The 17948-nt window shown below is 38.2% G+C and overlaps 1 long non-coding RNA gene across 2 annotated transcripts in view; it reads left to right on the forward strand.

Moving 5' to 3' along the window:
* LOC147379447 (uncharacterized) overlaps positions 1-17948 on the forward strand; it is a 64621-nt gene that overhangs the window by 7300 nt on the left and 39373 nt on the right. The window contains exon 1 of one of the 2 annotated variants that reach the window (XR_015133149.1): positions 12231-12365. The exons of the other annotated variant lie outside the window; for it this stretch is intronic. This is a non-coding gene — a long non-coding RNA (uncharacterized LOC147379447). Of the gene's footprint in view, positions 1-12230; positions 12366-17948 lie in introns of those variants that run through there. 2 annotated transcript variants of the gene reach the window in all.

Consider the following 17948-nt stretch of genomic DNA (forward strand, 5'->3'; position numbering starts at 1 on the left):
TCAAGCAAGTATTGATAACCTAATATACTCCAGGGGTTAAGGACCTATAGTGCTGAATTATAAATAGTTCAAGTCTTGCTACACTTGTAACAAAATGGGAAATATCTGCATTAAAAGTATGTAAGTGAGAATTTCTGGTTAAGATAGTAATGGAAAGCTTCCCACAGTATTTCCCATCCTAGTCTCTAACCAAGTATTCTTTCATGTATAGAAGTGACAGTCAAGGCTTCTCACATATGAAAGAAGTTTTGCAATACTTCACCAGTATATCGTGTATTGTTATTGGGATATAATCGACAAAATAACTCAACAAACTATGTACTTCATCCTTATAGAATGGGTTAGTGCCCTCCTCCAGGGGATCTTCCCAACCCAGGGATCAAACCCGGGTTTCCTGCTGCTCCTGCATTGTGAGTGGATTCTTTACTGCTGAGCCACCGAGAAAGCCCAATATTTTTTGTATTAGTGTCTCAATTTTTAGTGTCCTTTTATACCATTCAAAAGATTCATCTCCTTAAAGTATTTTTCATTTCTTTGCACAAATCTGTATTTTGGTATAGTTTCTTTCAGTGTGAAGGACTTCTGTTATATCATTTCTTGCACCACAGATCTGCTGGTGATGATTTCTTTCAACAATTTGATGTCTGAAACATGCATTATTTCTCATTCATGTTTGAAAAATACTTTGACTGTATATAGAATTCTAGGATGATAGATTTTTTTTTCTTCCCACTTTATAGATACTGCTCCACTATATTTTAGATTGCCTTGCTTCAAATGAAAAACATACTATCATTCTTTGTTTTTCTAAATTGTGTGCTTTTAAGATTTTCTCACTGTCACTTCTTAAGGAATCTATTCCCTTGGATAGTTTTCTTCATGTTTCTATTACTAGAGGTTTGTTGAAATTTTTGGAGTAGTGAGTTTATAGTTATATAAAATTAGGAATATTTTGGATCTTATTTATTCAAGTAGTTTTTCTTTTCTACTTTTCTCCATTCTCCTTTGGAGAATCCAGTTGCATGGATACTGATAGCCTGAGCTGTCAGATAACTTACTGATGCTCCATTCCTTTTTAAAATACTACTTTTCCCCCTTATTTTGTATTTCAATTTGAATAATATCTATTGCTGTGTCTTTAGGTGAAATAATCTTTTCTTATGCTTTGTTTAATCTGCTGCTAATAACACTCCATGTGTTTTTCCTTTTAGATTCTATAGTTTTCCTTACCAGAAGTTAGATTTTGGGTGGTGATATTCAGTCATTATGTCTGATTCTTTGTGACCCTATGGACTGCAGAGCGCCAGACTACTCTATCCTTCACTATTTTCCAAGATTGCTCAAATTCATGTTCATTGAATTGGTGATACCATTGAACCATTTCATCTTCTGTCATCCCCTTCTCCTCCTGCCCTCAATCTTTCCCAGTGTCATGGTCTTTTCCAAAGAGTCAGCTCTTCACATTAGGTGGCCAAAGTATTGAAGCTTCAGCATCAGTCCTTCCAATGAATATTCAGGGCTGATTTCCTTTAGGATTGAATGGTTTGATCTCCATGCAGTCCAAGGGACACTCAAGAGTCTTCTCCAACACCACAATTTGAAAGCATCAATTCTTTGGTGCTCAGCTTTCTTTGTGGTCCAACTCTCACATTCATACATGACTATTGGAAAAATCATAGTTTTGACTATATGGACTTTTTTGGCAAAGTAATGTCTCTTCTTTTTAGTACTCTGTCTAGGTTTGTCATTGCTTTTCTTCCGAGGAGCAGGGGTCTTTTAATTTCATGACTGCAGTCACCATTTGCAGTGATTTTGGAGCCCAGGAAAATAAAGTCTGTCACTATTTCCATTTTTTCCCCATCTATTTGCCATGAAATGATGGGACTAGATGCCATGATCTTAGTTTTTTTGACTGTTGAGTTTTAAGCTAGCTTTTTCACTTTCCTCTTTCATATCAAGAAGCTCTTTAGTTCCTCTTCACTTTCTGCCATTAGAATGGTTCCATTTACATATCTGAGTTTGTTGATATTTCTCCCAGTGGCCTTGATTCCAGCTTGTAATTCATCCATCCTGGCATTTCACATGATGTACTCTGAGTGCATCTTATTAGGAGTGTATGTCTCTAATTAACATGCTCAGTCTTCTTTCTGCCCTCTAGAATGTATGTAACATAGCTCAAGTAGCTGTTTAATAACTGGTTGAATATCCTTGTCCGAAGAGTCTATCATGTATAATTTCTGGTTCTGTTTCTATCAATTTATTTTCCTCCTTATTCTGGGCTGTATTTTCTAACTTCTTTGTATGTCTAGTAATTTTTTGATTGGATACCTTTTGGGCATCTCCCAAAATTGAAATTTTTCTTTTTAGGTGCTGGATATTTTTGTATTTTTCTGAATATTCTTAGGTGTTGGCCCGGGACTTCATTAAATTTATTGATCCTTTTGTGTCTTTACAGACTTGTTAGGTGGGACCAGGACCAGATCTTTTCAGATTAGTTAGGTGTTTAGTGTAGATTTAGCTCCACTAATGAGCACTCTGACTAGTCTACCTGACATCTTGTAAATTATAAGAATTTTTGTCACTCAGGCTGATGACAGTATAAATTATTTCCAGCCCTGTGTAAACTCTGAGGATTATTTCTTCTAATCCTGGCCTGGAGTTGTTTCCTCACATTCATGATTTAATCAGTACTAAGACTGCTTTGATGTTCTGCCTTCTTTACGGTCCAGCTCTCACAACCATATTTTGGTCATCTGATGTGAACAGCCAACTCATTGGAAAAGTCCCTGATGCTGGAAAAGACTGAGGGCAGAAGGAGAAAAGGGCATCAGAGGATGAGATGGCTGGATGTCATCACCAATACAATGGACATGAGCTTGAGCAAACTTGCGGGAGATAGTGAAGGACAGGGAGGCCTGGCATGCTGTAGTTCATGGGGTCGCAGAGTTGGACACGACTGGGTGACTGAACAACAACAAGACTGCTTTGGGGAAGTGTAGATCTTTGGAGTTTACTGTTTGTGTACCTCTATTCCTTGAGTCCTCAGTTCTCCAAAACCACCTTGTTCCCCCTGGACTCCAGCTCTGTCTCCTCATTTAAGTGAGACAATTTCACTTTATCGGTTTCCCTTCCAGGTGCCTTAGCAAATTTTTCCAAGGAGGTAAGCTAAGGTAATCTTAGAGATCACCTTCTTTGTTTTGTTCCCTCAGGAATCACACTTCTGCACTGTTTAACGTCCAATGGCTAAGAACTATTCTCTCTAGCACAGAATTTTAGTTGTTTTAGTCATTAAGGTACATGTGGTTCCTCTTAATCCCTACTGGCCAGAGAAGTCGTCTATGTCATGGATTTTCAAAATATAGCACAATTTAGCTATTCAGCCAGGATCATCTAACAGATGAAATCTTATTTTATGTTGGCTCTGTTGGCAAAGGTATTGTCTCTTCTCCAGGTTGTGACCTTACTTATTTTTATCTTTATTTCTTAGAAAAAGATAAGACACACAAAATGTGTGAGATCCCTAAAATGTGCAGTAGATGACACAAATAGGTTTTAAACCTCAAAGTGTATGAGATTTAGAATTTCTTATTTCACCCTTTGGTTATAATCTCATTCTACATAATTGGTGGCACATGGTGGTAAAGGTAAGTGCTCACTTTAAATGGAAAAACTAACCATAGCTACTTTGAAAGTGCAATGGAATTGACCCCGTTGATAGATTCAGCTCAACAAGTTCAAAGGCCACCTGACAAAGAAAAGTTTCCTCTTGACTTAAGAAATCTCTTTCTCAGCCTGGGATTTTCTGTGTAAGAATTGAGTTTATCTTAAGAGCTTTAGCTCCAGAAAGAAAAAACAAACAAAATTCAATCTTGTCTTTGGTTAAAGTATATACATAAATTTCCCTATCATTTTCCTCTGCTTGCTGCTTTCTTTTGTTATAATATAATAATCCTTTGTAATTATCTCTTCTGAATAGTCAGGTGATTTTGATCATTGCTGTTATAATTCATCATCGTGTGAAAGGCTTTTTTTTAACTTTTCTGATTAACAATGTTGGGATAGTTTCAGGTGAACAGCTAAGGGACCCAACCACACATATCAGTCCAGTTTATTCTCTCAGTTGTGTCTGATTCTTTGTGACCCCATGGACTGCAGCATGCTTGACTTCCCTGTCCATCACCAACACCTGGAACTTGTTCAAACTCATGTCCATTGAGTCAGTGATGCCATCCAACCATTTCATCCTCTGTCGTCCCCCTCTACACCTGCCTCTAATGTTTCCCAGCATCAGGGTCTTTTCCAGTGAGTCAGTTCTTCCCATCAGGTGGCCAAAGTATTGGAGCTTCAGCCTCAGTCCTTCCAATGAATATTCAGGACTGATATCCTTTAGGATTGACTGGTTTTGATCTCCTTGCAGTCCAACGGACTCTCAAGAGTCTTCTCCAACACCACAGTTCAAAAGCATCAATTCTTTGGCACTCAGCTTTCTTTATAATCCAACTCTTACATCCGTACTACTTGGAAAAACCATAGCTTAACTAGGTGGACCTTTCCATTCTCCCCCAACTCCCCTCCTATCCAGGCTGCCAAATACCACTGAGCAGAGTTCCCTGTGTTATATAGTAGGTCCTTTTTGGTTATCCATTTAAAATATAACAGTATATACATCAGATAAGATCAGATCAGATCAGTCGCTCAGTTGTGTCCGACTCTTTGCGACCCCATGAATCGCAGCACGCCAGGCCTCCCTGTCCATCACCAACTCCCGGAGTTCACTGAGACTCACGTCCATTGAGTCAGTGATGCTATCCAGCCATCTCATCCTCTGTCGTCCCCTTCTCCTCTTGCCCCCAATCCCTCCCAGCTTCAGAGTCTTTTCCAATGAGTCAACTCTTCACATGAGGTGGCCAAAGTATTGGAGTTTCAGCTTTAGCATCATTCCTTCCAAAGAAATCCCAGGGCTGATCTCCTTCAGAATGGACTGGTTGGATCTCCTTGCAGTCCAAGGGACTCTCAAGAATCTTCTCCAACACCACAGCTCAAAAGCATCAATTCTTCAGTGCTCAGCCTTCTTCACAGTCCAACTCTCACATGACCACAGGAAATCAATCCCCAATTCCCTATCTATCCCTCCCCCACCCTCATCTCTCAGGCCTTTTAATTTTAAGCTCTTTGAAGTTTCTGGGGAGAGTTGAGGTTGGACACAAAAGAAGCTGCCGTGAAGCTTCAGAAAGTAAAACATGGAAAAATGATTCTGAGCATAAATTTCAGTAGCTTTATTTACCCCTGTACCTCTCTGTGGCTAATTAATCAGAAGCATTAAAAACCAGCAAGTAACAAAAACCTGAACTCTCTGTTCTGGGCATGTGCTATGGTTGTGATGGCTCTTAACTGTTTGCATGTTGGTGAAATATTTTGGTTGGTGGAAACAAATCAGTGTAATAGAATATTTAAGACTGTGCTGTGAATTTGTGTTTTCTGCTGAGGTCCTACAGACATGTGTCCTTCTAGACTCTTTCCAGGGTTTACAGAAGATGGAGTGATGGATTACGGTACTTGTTAGTTGTATTTTCCTTTTTGTTTGTTTATTCTTACTCCCTACTGAGCACTTCTGTGTATCAGTTTCTTCTATTCATTGCCCCTGTCTTTGCTGTGCACAGTACAGTGGTAGGTACTAGATCAGATAAGATCAGATCAGATCAGTCGCTCAGTCATGTCTGACTCTTTTCGACCCCATGAATCGCAGCATGCCAGGCCTCCCTGTCCATTACCAACTCCCGGAGTTCACCCAGACTCACATCCATCAAGTCAGTGATGCCATCCAGCCATCTCATCCTCTGTCATCCACTTCTCCTCTTGCCCCCAATCCCTCCCAGCATCAGAGTCTTTTCCAATGAGTCAACTCTTCACATGAGGTGGCCAAAGTACTGGAGTTTCAGCTTTAGCATCATTCCTTCCAAAGAACACCCAGGGCTGATCTCCTCCAGAATGGACTGGTTGGATCTCCTTGCAGTCCAAGGGACTCTCAAGAGTCTTCTCCAACACCACAGTTCAAAAGCATCAGTTCTTCGGCGCTCAGCCTTCTTCACAGTCCAACTCTCACATCCATACATGACCACAAGAAAAACCATAGCCTTGACTAGATGAACCTTTGTTGGCAAAGTAATGTCTCTGCTTTTGAATATGCTATCTAGGTTGGTCATAACTTTCCTTCCAAGGAGTAAGCATCTTTTAATTTCATGGCTGCAGTCACCATCTGTAGTGATTTTGGAGCCCAGAAAAATAAAGTCTGACACTGTTTCCACTGTTTCCTTATCTATTTCCCATGAAGTGATGGGACCGGATGCCATGATCTTCGTTTTCTGAATGTTAAGTGTTAAGCCAACTTTTTCACTCTCCACTTTCACTTTCATCAAGAGGCTTTTTAGTTCCTCTTCACTTTCTGCCATAAGGGTGGTATCATCTGCATATCTGATGTTATTGATATTTCTCCTGGCAATCTTGATTCCAGCTTGTGTTTCTTCCAGTCCAGCGTTTCTCATGATGTACTCTGCATATAAGTTAAATAAACAGGGTGACAATATTCAGCCTTGAGGAACTCCTTTTCCTATTTGGAGCCAGTCTGTTGTTCCATGTCCAGTTCTAACTGTTCTAACTGTTGCTTCCTGACCTGCATACAAATTTCTCAAGAGGCAGATCAGGTGGTCTGGTAGTACTAGATAAATATTGGTAAATAGTTGTTAAATGAAATAGCTGAATATACTTCACTCAATAGATTGTTTAATCTGGTTGATTTTGATGTGAAATATGTAGTTCTAAAAATCATTCCTTTCTACTTTTGTGTATCTATGAATATATTTCAGGACAAAATTGTTTTTAATGTATGTAAATTTTTTTTTACTTCTTTTTCTGGGCACTAAGTTTGTTTATGACTGTACTAAATTTAGTGGCTCTTTTACCCTAAATATTAAGGAATTAGTTTAAATAACCTGAAGTGTGGCACTTTTGTTAGTAGTCCATATTTTTTATTATCCAAATTTCAGTATTGTCCTGTATCTTTGCTTCATGATATCTGATAGTAATTACATGAAAATATTATCTTGAGATACATTTTCATAGAAGAAAACTCTTTAGGTTGTCTTTCTCTAACATCAATAATTGCTGTCCTACTATGGTGACCCCTTTTCCTGAAAATAAAATTGAAAAGTTGTGTCTGTGCTATTGTTGATCCACTGGAAATGTATTAGAAACACCCCTTAAAAATCAGCAGTAGATTTTTGCCAAGTTAGAAAAGTTTTTCCACTTCAAAGAATTCAGGCTCAGACAACAGTGGGAGTAATATTTGGATCTATAATAGCATCTCATGGGGCTGTTTTTCTGAATCATCCTAGCATCTGCACAGATATTCAATCCATATCGATAAGAATCAGATTAGGGACTGGCAGCATCTGGACTTGTACTGGTGACTAATAAGGTGACAAATATAGCTTTTCCCATCACTTTAATAGAAACCATTTCTGCTAGTTTTGAGCAGAAAGTCTAGACTTTGGGGGAATTTATCCAATTTGGGGAATAACACATTTGCAGCAGGTTGTTGTGATTGCTTATCCAGCTGAGGAAGGTAATGTCATTGAAATAAGCTTTAAAAACCTTGCAGAATGAATACATCCATAACCTATGCAGGTATTTCTAGCATGGGGTGAGTTGTCAGAAACAGAAAAATAAAGTGGATAGAGGGATACGACAGGACTGTATTCCAAAGAGCAGATGCTGTAGATAGCTACATGTGAGAACAACAGTGGAATCCCAAATATTTATATATATATATATGGACACACACACACACATATAGACAGATATATCCTGTATATATATATATATCCTGTGTATGTATATATATATATATATATATATATATAGAGAGAGAGAGAGAGAGAGAGAGAGAGAGAGAGATACACACACACATCCTTTTCTGATAAGGAAGAGCACAGAACCCATCCCCTGCCCCCACCACCCTGCCTTTTTTTTTCAGTGAAAAATTTGCTAAAGAAAGAGGCTTACAAACAGAGACCTAAGGGATGAGTCAGAATTATCCAAGAAGCCTTGGAAAGGACTGGGTATAGGAAAGCAAGTGAAGAAAAGCTAACCGCAGTGAAGATTAGAGTGCAGCAAGAAGTGACACGGTGAGATGGGTAAACTGAATTCTGAGATGGAACATCAGACTACCATTTTTATAGCCTAAAATTTTCATTATTGGCAATTTTGTGCAGCTCCGCACAACATGTTAGTGTTGTGTACCAGAAATAATGAGGGCAAGCGGCAAGAGTTGAGACCTAAGAGATTAGAAGGCACTGAAAACACAGCCCGGAAGCCACGTGGGATGAATGAATTTCACAGCTGTTCCGAATGACTCAAAGTGTCAAGTACGAATACTTCCTATTAATATAGAAAAGTAACATTTAAGGTATTGTTAGAAGGAATGCTGTATTTTCCCACCTTATTAACAACTTTCTCATCTTTTCCTTATTTCACCATGCCCACTCTGCATGAAGAAATTTGCCAAATGATAAAATTGTGACAGCATTTTCTCTGCTTCTGTATGGGATGTGAGTCCAGATGATAGTATGTATGTGCATCTGTGTGTGTTAGGATAGAGCAGGCAGTGTGGCGTGATGATTCTTTATTTTTATACTTTATTCACCTTCACAGTGAAGTGGAGATGGTATTTAGTTCTCTTGATTTGTAACCTATCCAGAGTTTTTGCCCAAATCATAGGTCACCAGGCTATGGCAAGCCTTGCCACTTACTTTGTGACACCTTATTATATTGATTTAATTCAGTGATACTGTTTTATTCATACATACAGATTATGTGTGTGCATAAATGTGTGTGTGTGTGTGTACATGTGTGTGTGTGTGTTTTATTACAGAAATATGCGAATAAATGCTGTGCTATTGGATAAAAATGACTTTCTTCTTCCTGTTCTCATTTCATTTGGCTCATAATAATTTCCAGAGTACAGGCAAGATTTAAAAGATGAGAAAAACTGATCCTTAGTAAACAAAGGGCTCTCCAGAGAGCTCAGAGAGAATCAGCACCACAATTAAATGAGAATCTGAGGGGACTGAAATCCAAGACTGTAGGATATCAAGGAGAGAGTTGAAAGGATATTGGCAGCCAACCTTTCAATGATATTTTAATAAATGTTGTTAACTCTGTGCATTTAAAGTCAGCTGGAGACTCTCTCTTTGAGGTTTGTTTATGAGCTTTTCTGGGCCTGAATGAGAAATATCTTTGTTCTCTTTATATTACTATCATGAATGTTGATTTTGGGGGCAATTTTCTGAGTACATCAAACTAAACAGGCATTTAAAATGTATTATTCTTTGAAAATTTTGTCTGGTTATGCATCACTTCAGCATGTAGCAGCATCCTGTGACACATGTCAGCCCTATATGACAAGCAGCATGAAAAATAGATTTGAAATCTGGAAAAAATAAATGCAGGAATCAGTGACTTCTGGTGGCTGCAATGAATTGTATACTCCACGCTTGAGAATTTTATGTTTTATGCAGAAGAAAAAGACTTGGAGAAGGCATTGGGAAGTCTAGACTAAAGCCACTTGCAATCAATGAAACAAAAGAAGTATAAGCATGTGATAAATGTGATCCCATATTATTTCCCAGGGATTTTGGGAGCTGTGTACATTAGTATCCCCAAAAGGGAGGGACTCTATTTTTTCCTTAGGAATTTTATAGGTTTATTTAGCTCTTGAATGTATCTGTGTCTGGTAAACTCACTGTAAGACAATATCAAGAAAGAAAAATTATAGACCAAGATGTTCCTTGGTAAGAGTGGAAATAGAATTTTAAATTTTATTTACCCTAAACCCTTAATCTGTCCTTCAGCTATGATGCCATTCCTGGCACTTACTCTCACCTACAAATGACACTGGATTCTTTCTGAAGCACTGACTGAACATAAAGACATCCACTCCTTGATAGGAACATGGGATATTGTCCACTTAAGGGTGCCTGCTTTGGTGGATTCCTGAAAATAGGGGTGTTTTCATAACTCCAAAAAGCAAAGAAGAGTGGAATGGAATAGAGTTCAGATTAAACTGGATTTGATTTCCAGTTCTACCACTATAAAATTGCATATGAATGGTAAAATGTATTTATTCTCTTTGAGACACAGCTTCTTCATTTGTAAATATTGGATGACTTTCCTTTCTTGTTTAATATAAGGCTTAAATGAGATCACTTGTAAAAAGAACTTCTAGTATGGTGCTCAACATATAGTCAGCATTCAAAGTATGACTTCCTTTCCAGTCTTTAATTTTAGGTGAGATATATGCAGCAGTATTAATCACTAGACAAGACGAAACTCTGCCTAGTATCTATTAAAATTAGACAGTGTGGTCCAGTGGTTTCTAATAGCAGCATTATTTCAGTAGTACCTGGAAAGTAGCAGACCCTTAATAAGTGCTTGTATACTGAATGGTGTGTAGGTGAGCATGTGCTAATGGTAATGCCATGGTAAAGCTATAGTCACATGATTACTGATGTGAGCTCATCCCCTCAGAATCATGTTTACCAAAGTGAGAAATGCTATTCCTTTGTGCAAAGAACATACAAATATACTAGCACTCTATTAACATGAGAAGAATTGGGACACTTAATTCTTTTGTGACCAATTCACTTTTTTAGTTTATCAGGAAAAATAGATGAAATTAATGATACATTATAATGAACATCTGGTGCTGCTGTTGTTTCTAAGCTGTGTCTGATTCTTTGTGACTCCACACACTCAAGCATTCCAAGCTACTCTGTCCTCCACTATTTGCTGGAGTTTGATCAAATCCATGTCCATTGAGTAGGTGATGCTGTCTAACCATCTCATCCTCTGCTGCCCCATTTTCCTTTTGCCTTCAATCTTTCCTAGTATCAGGGTCTTTTCCAATGAGGCAGTTCTTAGGATCACATAACCAAAGTATTGGAGCTGTAGCTTCAGTATCAGTCCTTCCAGTAAACATTCAGAGTTGATTTCCTTTAGGATTGACTGCTTTGATCTCCTGAACATCTTAGAACCTGTTAAAATAGAATACTGTTAAAATGAGGATAAAAATATATGCAGTATACAGCTCTTGAGAATAGGATAGTTAGGGTTAAGAAAAGGATGATAAAAAACTGACTTTAAGATATGATTTAAGACTCTCTTCTGTCACATACTGACTGGAACAATTGATGATGCTACCACCATTGTCAATGCAAGTTTGAGAAGATGTGAATCACTTTCAATGCAGTATGTTCAGGTTCAGATCATCTGCAAATGAACTTGTGTTACTGTTTCTTAATTTTATATATTAAAAATTCATTTCTAGAAATATAAATTATTTGTACCAGCATTGAATTTCAACTTACATTCTGTTAGCAGAGGCATGATAAATCTTTGTTACATGGTTATATTGATGGTCTGAAATCCTTAAACTACAAGGGAAAGTACATACCAGCCGTTTTCAGCATGTCTTAAAAAATATTAGCTTTCTAAAAATCAATATATGGTACTTTTTCAAAATAGTTGTTCTTTCATTGGAAAAAACTAAGCTAGTGACTTATAATGATATGACTTTGTTCCCATTATTGTCAATGATAATGGGTTAACATGAATATGTTCTCTGACAATTTCCATCTTGCTCTCACACGCATCTCAGCCTATACAAACCCTCAGGGAAGGAGATATGGTCATTATTTTAATCTTCACCCCACTGTCCCAGTGTGATCTGTCCAGGAGACCAGGAAAAGTGTGGGAAGATAAATGTGGAAGCAAATACAAGCCAGCATTTCCATTTCCTGTGTAAGCAGAAAGAGCTACAAACATTTGGCTTATAGACAATCCCCACGAAGCTGAGAATAGTCTTGGAAGGGAGTGACTATAATGCATTCGGTTTTTGTACCTATAGCCTGACAAAGTGAGTATGATGATAAATTGTTTGCTGAATAAATGAATGAAAGTCACTTAGAACTAACATGACATAAACAATTTGGAATCAGCCTTTTTGTTTTGGCTTTGGCTTCTTGGACCCTTGCAAATCAATGCCTTCATCAGTCTGCTGGAGCCTGCCTTCTCTTCATTTTCTCTTTTAAAAATTGGAGTATAGTTGATTTACAATATTATGCTAGTTTCACGCATACAGTGTAGTGATTCAGTGTTTTTTTAATTGAGGTATAGTTGATTTACGTCGATGGACGTGAGTTTGAGTGAACTCCAGGAGTTGGTGATGGACAGGGAAGCCTGGCGTGCTGCAATTCATGGGGTCGCAAAGAGTCGGCCACGACTGAGCAACTGAACTGAACTGATTTACGGTATTGTGTTAGTTTCAGGTGTACAACAAATTGGTCTAGTTATATACATTTTATGTCTATTTTTTAGATTCTTTTCCCTCATAGAGTTTTACAAAATACTGAGTATAGTTCTCTGTGCTATACAGTAGGTCTTTGTTGGTTATGTATTTTATATATAGTAGCGTGCATATGTTAATTTAAAACTCCTAGTTTATCCTCAGGAGAAGGCAATGGCACCCCACTCCAGTAGTCTTGCCTGGAAAATCCCATGGGCGGAGGAGCCTGGTGGGCCACAGTCCATGGGGTCGCACAGAGTCGGACACGACTGAAGCGACTTAGCAGCAGCAGCAGCAGTTTATCCTCTCCCCTCTTTCCCTTTTGGTAAGCATAAGTTTGTTCTTTGTGTACATGGGTCTGTTTTTGTTGTGTAAATAAATTCATTTGTATCTTTTTTTTTAATTCCACATATAAGTGATAGCATACATTTTTCTTTCCCTGATTTGCTTAACTGAGTATGAGAATATCTGGGTCCATTCATGGAGCTGCAAATGGCATTATTTCATTTTTTTTTTTATGGCTGAATAACATTCCATTGTTTATATGTACCACGTCTTTATCCATTCCTCTGTTGATGGACATTTAGGTTGCTTCCATTTCTTGGTTATTGTAAATAGTGCTACAGTGAACACTGGAGTGCATGTAACTTTTCAAATTATGGTTTTCTTCAGATATTTGCCAGGAGTGGGATCATAGGATAATAAGGTAACTCTGTTTTTAGTTTCTCAAGGAACCTCCATACTGCTCTCCATAGTGGCTGCACTAATTTGCATTCCTATCAACAGTATAGGAGGGTTCCCTTTTCTCTACACCCTCTCAAGCATTTATTATTTATAAACTTTTTGGCTTTGGCCATTCTCACCATCGTGAGGTGATATGTCTTTGTAGTTTTCATTTGCATTTCTCTAATAATTAATGATGTTGAGGATTTTTATATGCCATTAAAAGTTATTACAAGGTAATGGCTATAATTCCCTGTGCTAAACAATATATCCTTGTTGCTTATCTATTTTGTACATAGTAGTTTGTACCCCTTAATCTCATGCCCTCTATACCTTGACAATTATAAATAGTACTGCTATGTGTACTGGGGCAAGTGTATCTTCTTAAATTAACATTTTCTTTCTTTACTGACTGTATATCTAGGAGCAGAATTGCTGGATCATATGGTGATTCTACTTTTTGTTTTATGAGGAAGCTCCATGCTGTTTTCCCTAGTGACTGCACTAATTTGTATTCCCATAAACAGTGTGCAAGTATTCCCTTTTTCTTTATATCCTTTCCAACATTTATTTATAGAATTTTTGATGATAGTCATTCTCATAGGTGTGAGGTGATATCTTATTGTTGTTTTGATTTGCATTTCTATAATAATTAATGATATTAAGCATCTTTTAACATGCCTGATCTATTCATTTTCTGAGATCTAGGATCATACAAAAATTAGAGCAGGACATCTACACACCTTCAAATATTAAGGACAAATACATTCCAGGATTTCTATCTAACCTAAAGAATTATATCTAAGAAAATCAGAGCTTGATTTTTAATTTTTCCCAAGTACAGTTAGTCCTCATTATTAGCCAATTCTGTTTATTCATCTGCTTGCTAAAATTTATTTGGAACCCCAAAGTTAATACTCTCAGCACTTTGAAGGCCATTCGCAGACATGCACAAAGTGGGAAAAATTTTAGTTGCCTCCAGGTAACATTTCCAGCTGAAATGGATCAAAACTACGCCCTCCCTTCTTGTTTCAGCTTCCAGACTGAAACACGTCCCTTTTTATGTTTGTTTAGTTTTGCATTTCCTTTTTCATATCTTTGTGCTTTTTATTGGTGATTTTGCTGTTTAATGTGGCCAACAAGAACAATGCTAATACAAAACTAATACAATTATGTAAAGTTTAAAAATAAAATAAAATTAATTAAAAAAAAAAAAAAAGAACAATGCTGTCTACTATTCCTAACCACAAGAAGCTTGTGAAGTCCCTTGTGAAGAAAAAACACATGTTAGAAAAGCTTGGCTTAGGAATTAGAGTGCTGTTGTCCAGAGTTCAAAGTTGATGAATATCAGTATATATTAAATCAAGTATCTTTTAACAGAAACATATGTAAAGAAGATTAATATTCATTGGTTGATGGCAATGTGACCAGGGACTCCCAGGAACCTAACCTAGTATTTTCTTGAGGAGCATTGGTACAGTACTTGCTCATTTAGTGTTTATGGCAACTTTGTAGAAGATATCTACCTCAAATGACAGTCAAACAAGTTTTAAATAAGAGGAAAAACATCAAATCAGATTAAATATGGCTGGTAGGACATCATATCACAGATATTATCAACTTCATATCACAACTAGGACTTCCAAAATATTGCTCTTCTAATTAAATAAACACCTACATGTGTGAGTGTATGTGTGTGGCTATGCACAGACACAGCATTTTTTTAAGTTATTTCTTAAAAGTGAAGAATATGAGATACCAAATCTTATAAAAATATTGGATAGATACCTTAAGAAATTTATATTATTTTGATAAATTAGAGTCAATGTTTGTGGAAGCTTTTATACAGTTTTGTTGTGAATAGCAAGAAGAGATAAGAAAGCCTTCTTCAGTGATCAATGCAAAGAAATAGACGAAAACAACAGAATGGGAAAGACTAGGGATCTCTTTAAGAAAATCAGAGATATCAAAGGAACATTTCATGCAAAGATGGGCTTGATAAAGGACAGAAATGGTATGGACCTAAGAGAAGCAGAAGATATTAAGAAGAGATGGCAAGAAAACTCAGAAGAACTGTATAAAAAAAGATCTTCACGACCCAGATAATCATGATGGTGTGATCACTGACCTAAGCCAGACATCCTGGAATGTGAAGTCAAGCGAGCCTTAGAAAGCATCACTACGAACAAAGCTAGTGGAGGTGATGGAATTCCAGTTGAGCTATTCCAAATCCTGAAAGATGATGCTGTGAAAGTGCTACACTCAATATGCCAGCAAATTTGGAAAACTCAGCAGTGGCCACAGGACTGGAAAAGGTCAGTTTTCATTCCAATCCCAAAGAAAGGCAATGCCAAAGAATGCTCAAACTATCGCACAATTGCACTCATCTCACATGCTAGTAAAGTAATGCTCAAAATTCTCCAAGCCAGGCTTCAGCAATATGTGAACCGTAAACTTCCTGATGTTCAAGCTGGTTTTAGAAAAGGTAGAGGAACCAGAGATCAAATTGCCAACATCCACTGGATCATGGAAAAAGCAAGAGAGTTGCAGAAAAGCATCTATTTCTGCTTTATTGATTATGCCAAAGCCTTTGACTGTGTGGATCACAATAAACTGTGGAAAATTCTGAAAGAGATGGGAATACCAGACTGCCTGACCTGCCTCTTGAGAAATTTGTATGCAGGTCAGGAAGCAACAGTTAGAACTGGACATGGAACAACAGACTGGTTCCAAATAGGAAAAGGAGTTCGTCAAGGCTGTATATTGTCACCCTGTTTATTTAACTTCTATGCAGAGTACATCATGAGAAACGCTGGACTGGAAGAAATACAAGCTGGAATCAGGATTGCCAGGAGAAATATCAATAACCTCAGATATGCAGATGACACCACCCTTATGGCAGAAAGTGAAGAGGAACTAAAAGGCCTCTTGATGAAGGTGAAAGTGGAGAGTTAAAAAGTGGGCTTAAAGCTCAACATTCAGAAAACGAAGATCATGGCCTCCGGCCCCATCACTTCATGGGAAATAGATGGGGAACAGTGGAAACAGTGTCAGACTTTATTTTTTTGGGCTCCAAAATCACTACAGATGGTGACTGCAGCCATGAAATTAAAAGATGCTTACCCCTTGGAAGGAAAGTTATGACCAACCTAGATAGCATATTCAAAAGCAGAGACGTTACTTTGCCAACAAAGTTTCGTCTAGTCAAGGCTATGGTTTTTCCTGTGGTCATGTATGGATGTGAGAGTTGGACTGTGAAGAAGGCTGAGTGCTGAAGAGTTGATGCTTTTGAACTGTGGTGTTGGAGAAGACTCTTGAGAGTCCCTTGGACTGCAGGGAGATCCAACCAGTCCATTCTGAAGGAGATCAGCCCTGGGATTTCTTTGGAAGGAATGATGCTAAAGCTGAAACTCCAGTACTTTGGCCACCTCATGTGAAGAGTTGACTCATTGGAAAAGACTCTGATGCTTGGAGGGATTGGGGGCAAGAGGAGAAGGGGACGACAGAGGATGAGATGGCTGGATGGCATCACTGACTCGATGGACGTGAGTGTCAGTGAACTCCTGGAGTTGGTGATGGACAGGGAGGCCTGGCGTGCTGCGATTCATGAAGTCGCAAAGAGTCGAACACGACTGAGTGACTGATCTGATCTGATCTGAGTCACTAAGTCATGTTCAGCTCTTTTGTGACCCATGGACTATAGCCCGCTGGGCTTTTCTGTCCATGGGATTTTTCAGGCAAGAATACTGCCATTTTCTTCTCCAGGGGATTTTCCTGTCCCTGGGATTGAACCTGTGTCTCCTGCATTGAGGGGCAGATTCTTTTTACTGCTGAACCACCTGGGAAGCCTGAATGTTTATTATTGTTTGGCACTCAGATATTCCTTAGAAGCCAGATCTCCCTTGGATGTATAGATAGCTAGGGAATTAAGCCCTATAAATATATCACTCTGACGTTTTTCACATGGATGTCATGTTAAAAGACATCCATGACTTTTCACGTGAGATTACTTTGGAAATAAGAACTGGGCTACAAATGCACCCAAGTGTTTTTTTCTTTTTCTAAATCTATTTCTTTTAGCAAACTTGTTGCCATAGTTTCATTTTCTTTCACATATAGGATGATAGATAAATATGCCTGCCTATGGGTGAAAGAAATTTTCAGAGATGAGTGCTTCAAGGTCATAAGGTTTTAAGAAGCCTTTTTTTCCTGCCAGCTTGCTTGGTAGGGTCACGCCTTTTCTTGGTGCTATAAAAACTTAGAAGACAATTAAGCTATGAACTGTTTGACTTCACTTGCTTTCTTGTAACCACAGGTCTGCATTGTTAGAGAATATACCTCATGGAAGATGGTATGTAAAGGCTTCCTTGTTGACAGTAAGTTGAACTGTCCCTGTCCCTCCTTTCCATTGCATTCTTTATTATTTCAAAAAGGTAATGCTCCTTGAAAGATTAAAACAAGTTATGTGAGCAGTTGAAGAGTGCATTTTAATTTAATAATGCTTTATTTAGAATCTGTGCTATGGTAAGCCCTATGCTGCCTTAGACATGCCTATGTTTTCTGGATTGAGAGGGTTTTCTAGTGTACCTAGAAGGCTAGAATACAAACAGAAATCTTTCTTATAGAATGTTGGTCAGATCAGATCAGATCAGTTGCTCAGTCATGTCCGACTCTTTGCGACCCAATGAATCGAACATGCCAGGCCTCGCGGTCCATCACCAGCTCCAGGAGTTTACTGAGACACACGTCCATCGGGTCAGTGATGCCATCCAGCCATCTCATCCTCTGTCATCCCCTTCTCCTCTTGCCACCAATCCCTCCCAGC

Source organism: Bos grunniens, chromosome 1, assembly GCF_055505025.1.
Source record: "Bos grunniens cultivar Pamir isolate PY7600 chromosome 1, Bosgru_T2T1.0, whole genome shotgun sequence".
Lineage (NCBI taxonomy): Eukaryota > Metazoa > Chordata > Mammalia > Artiodactyla > Bovidae > Bos > Bos grunniens.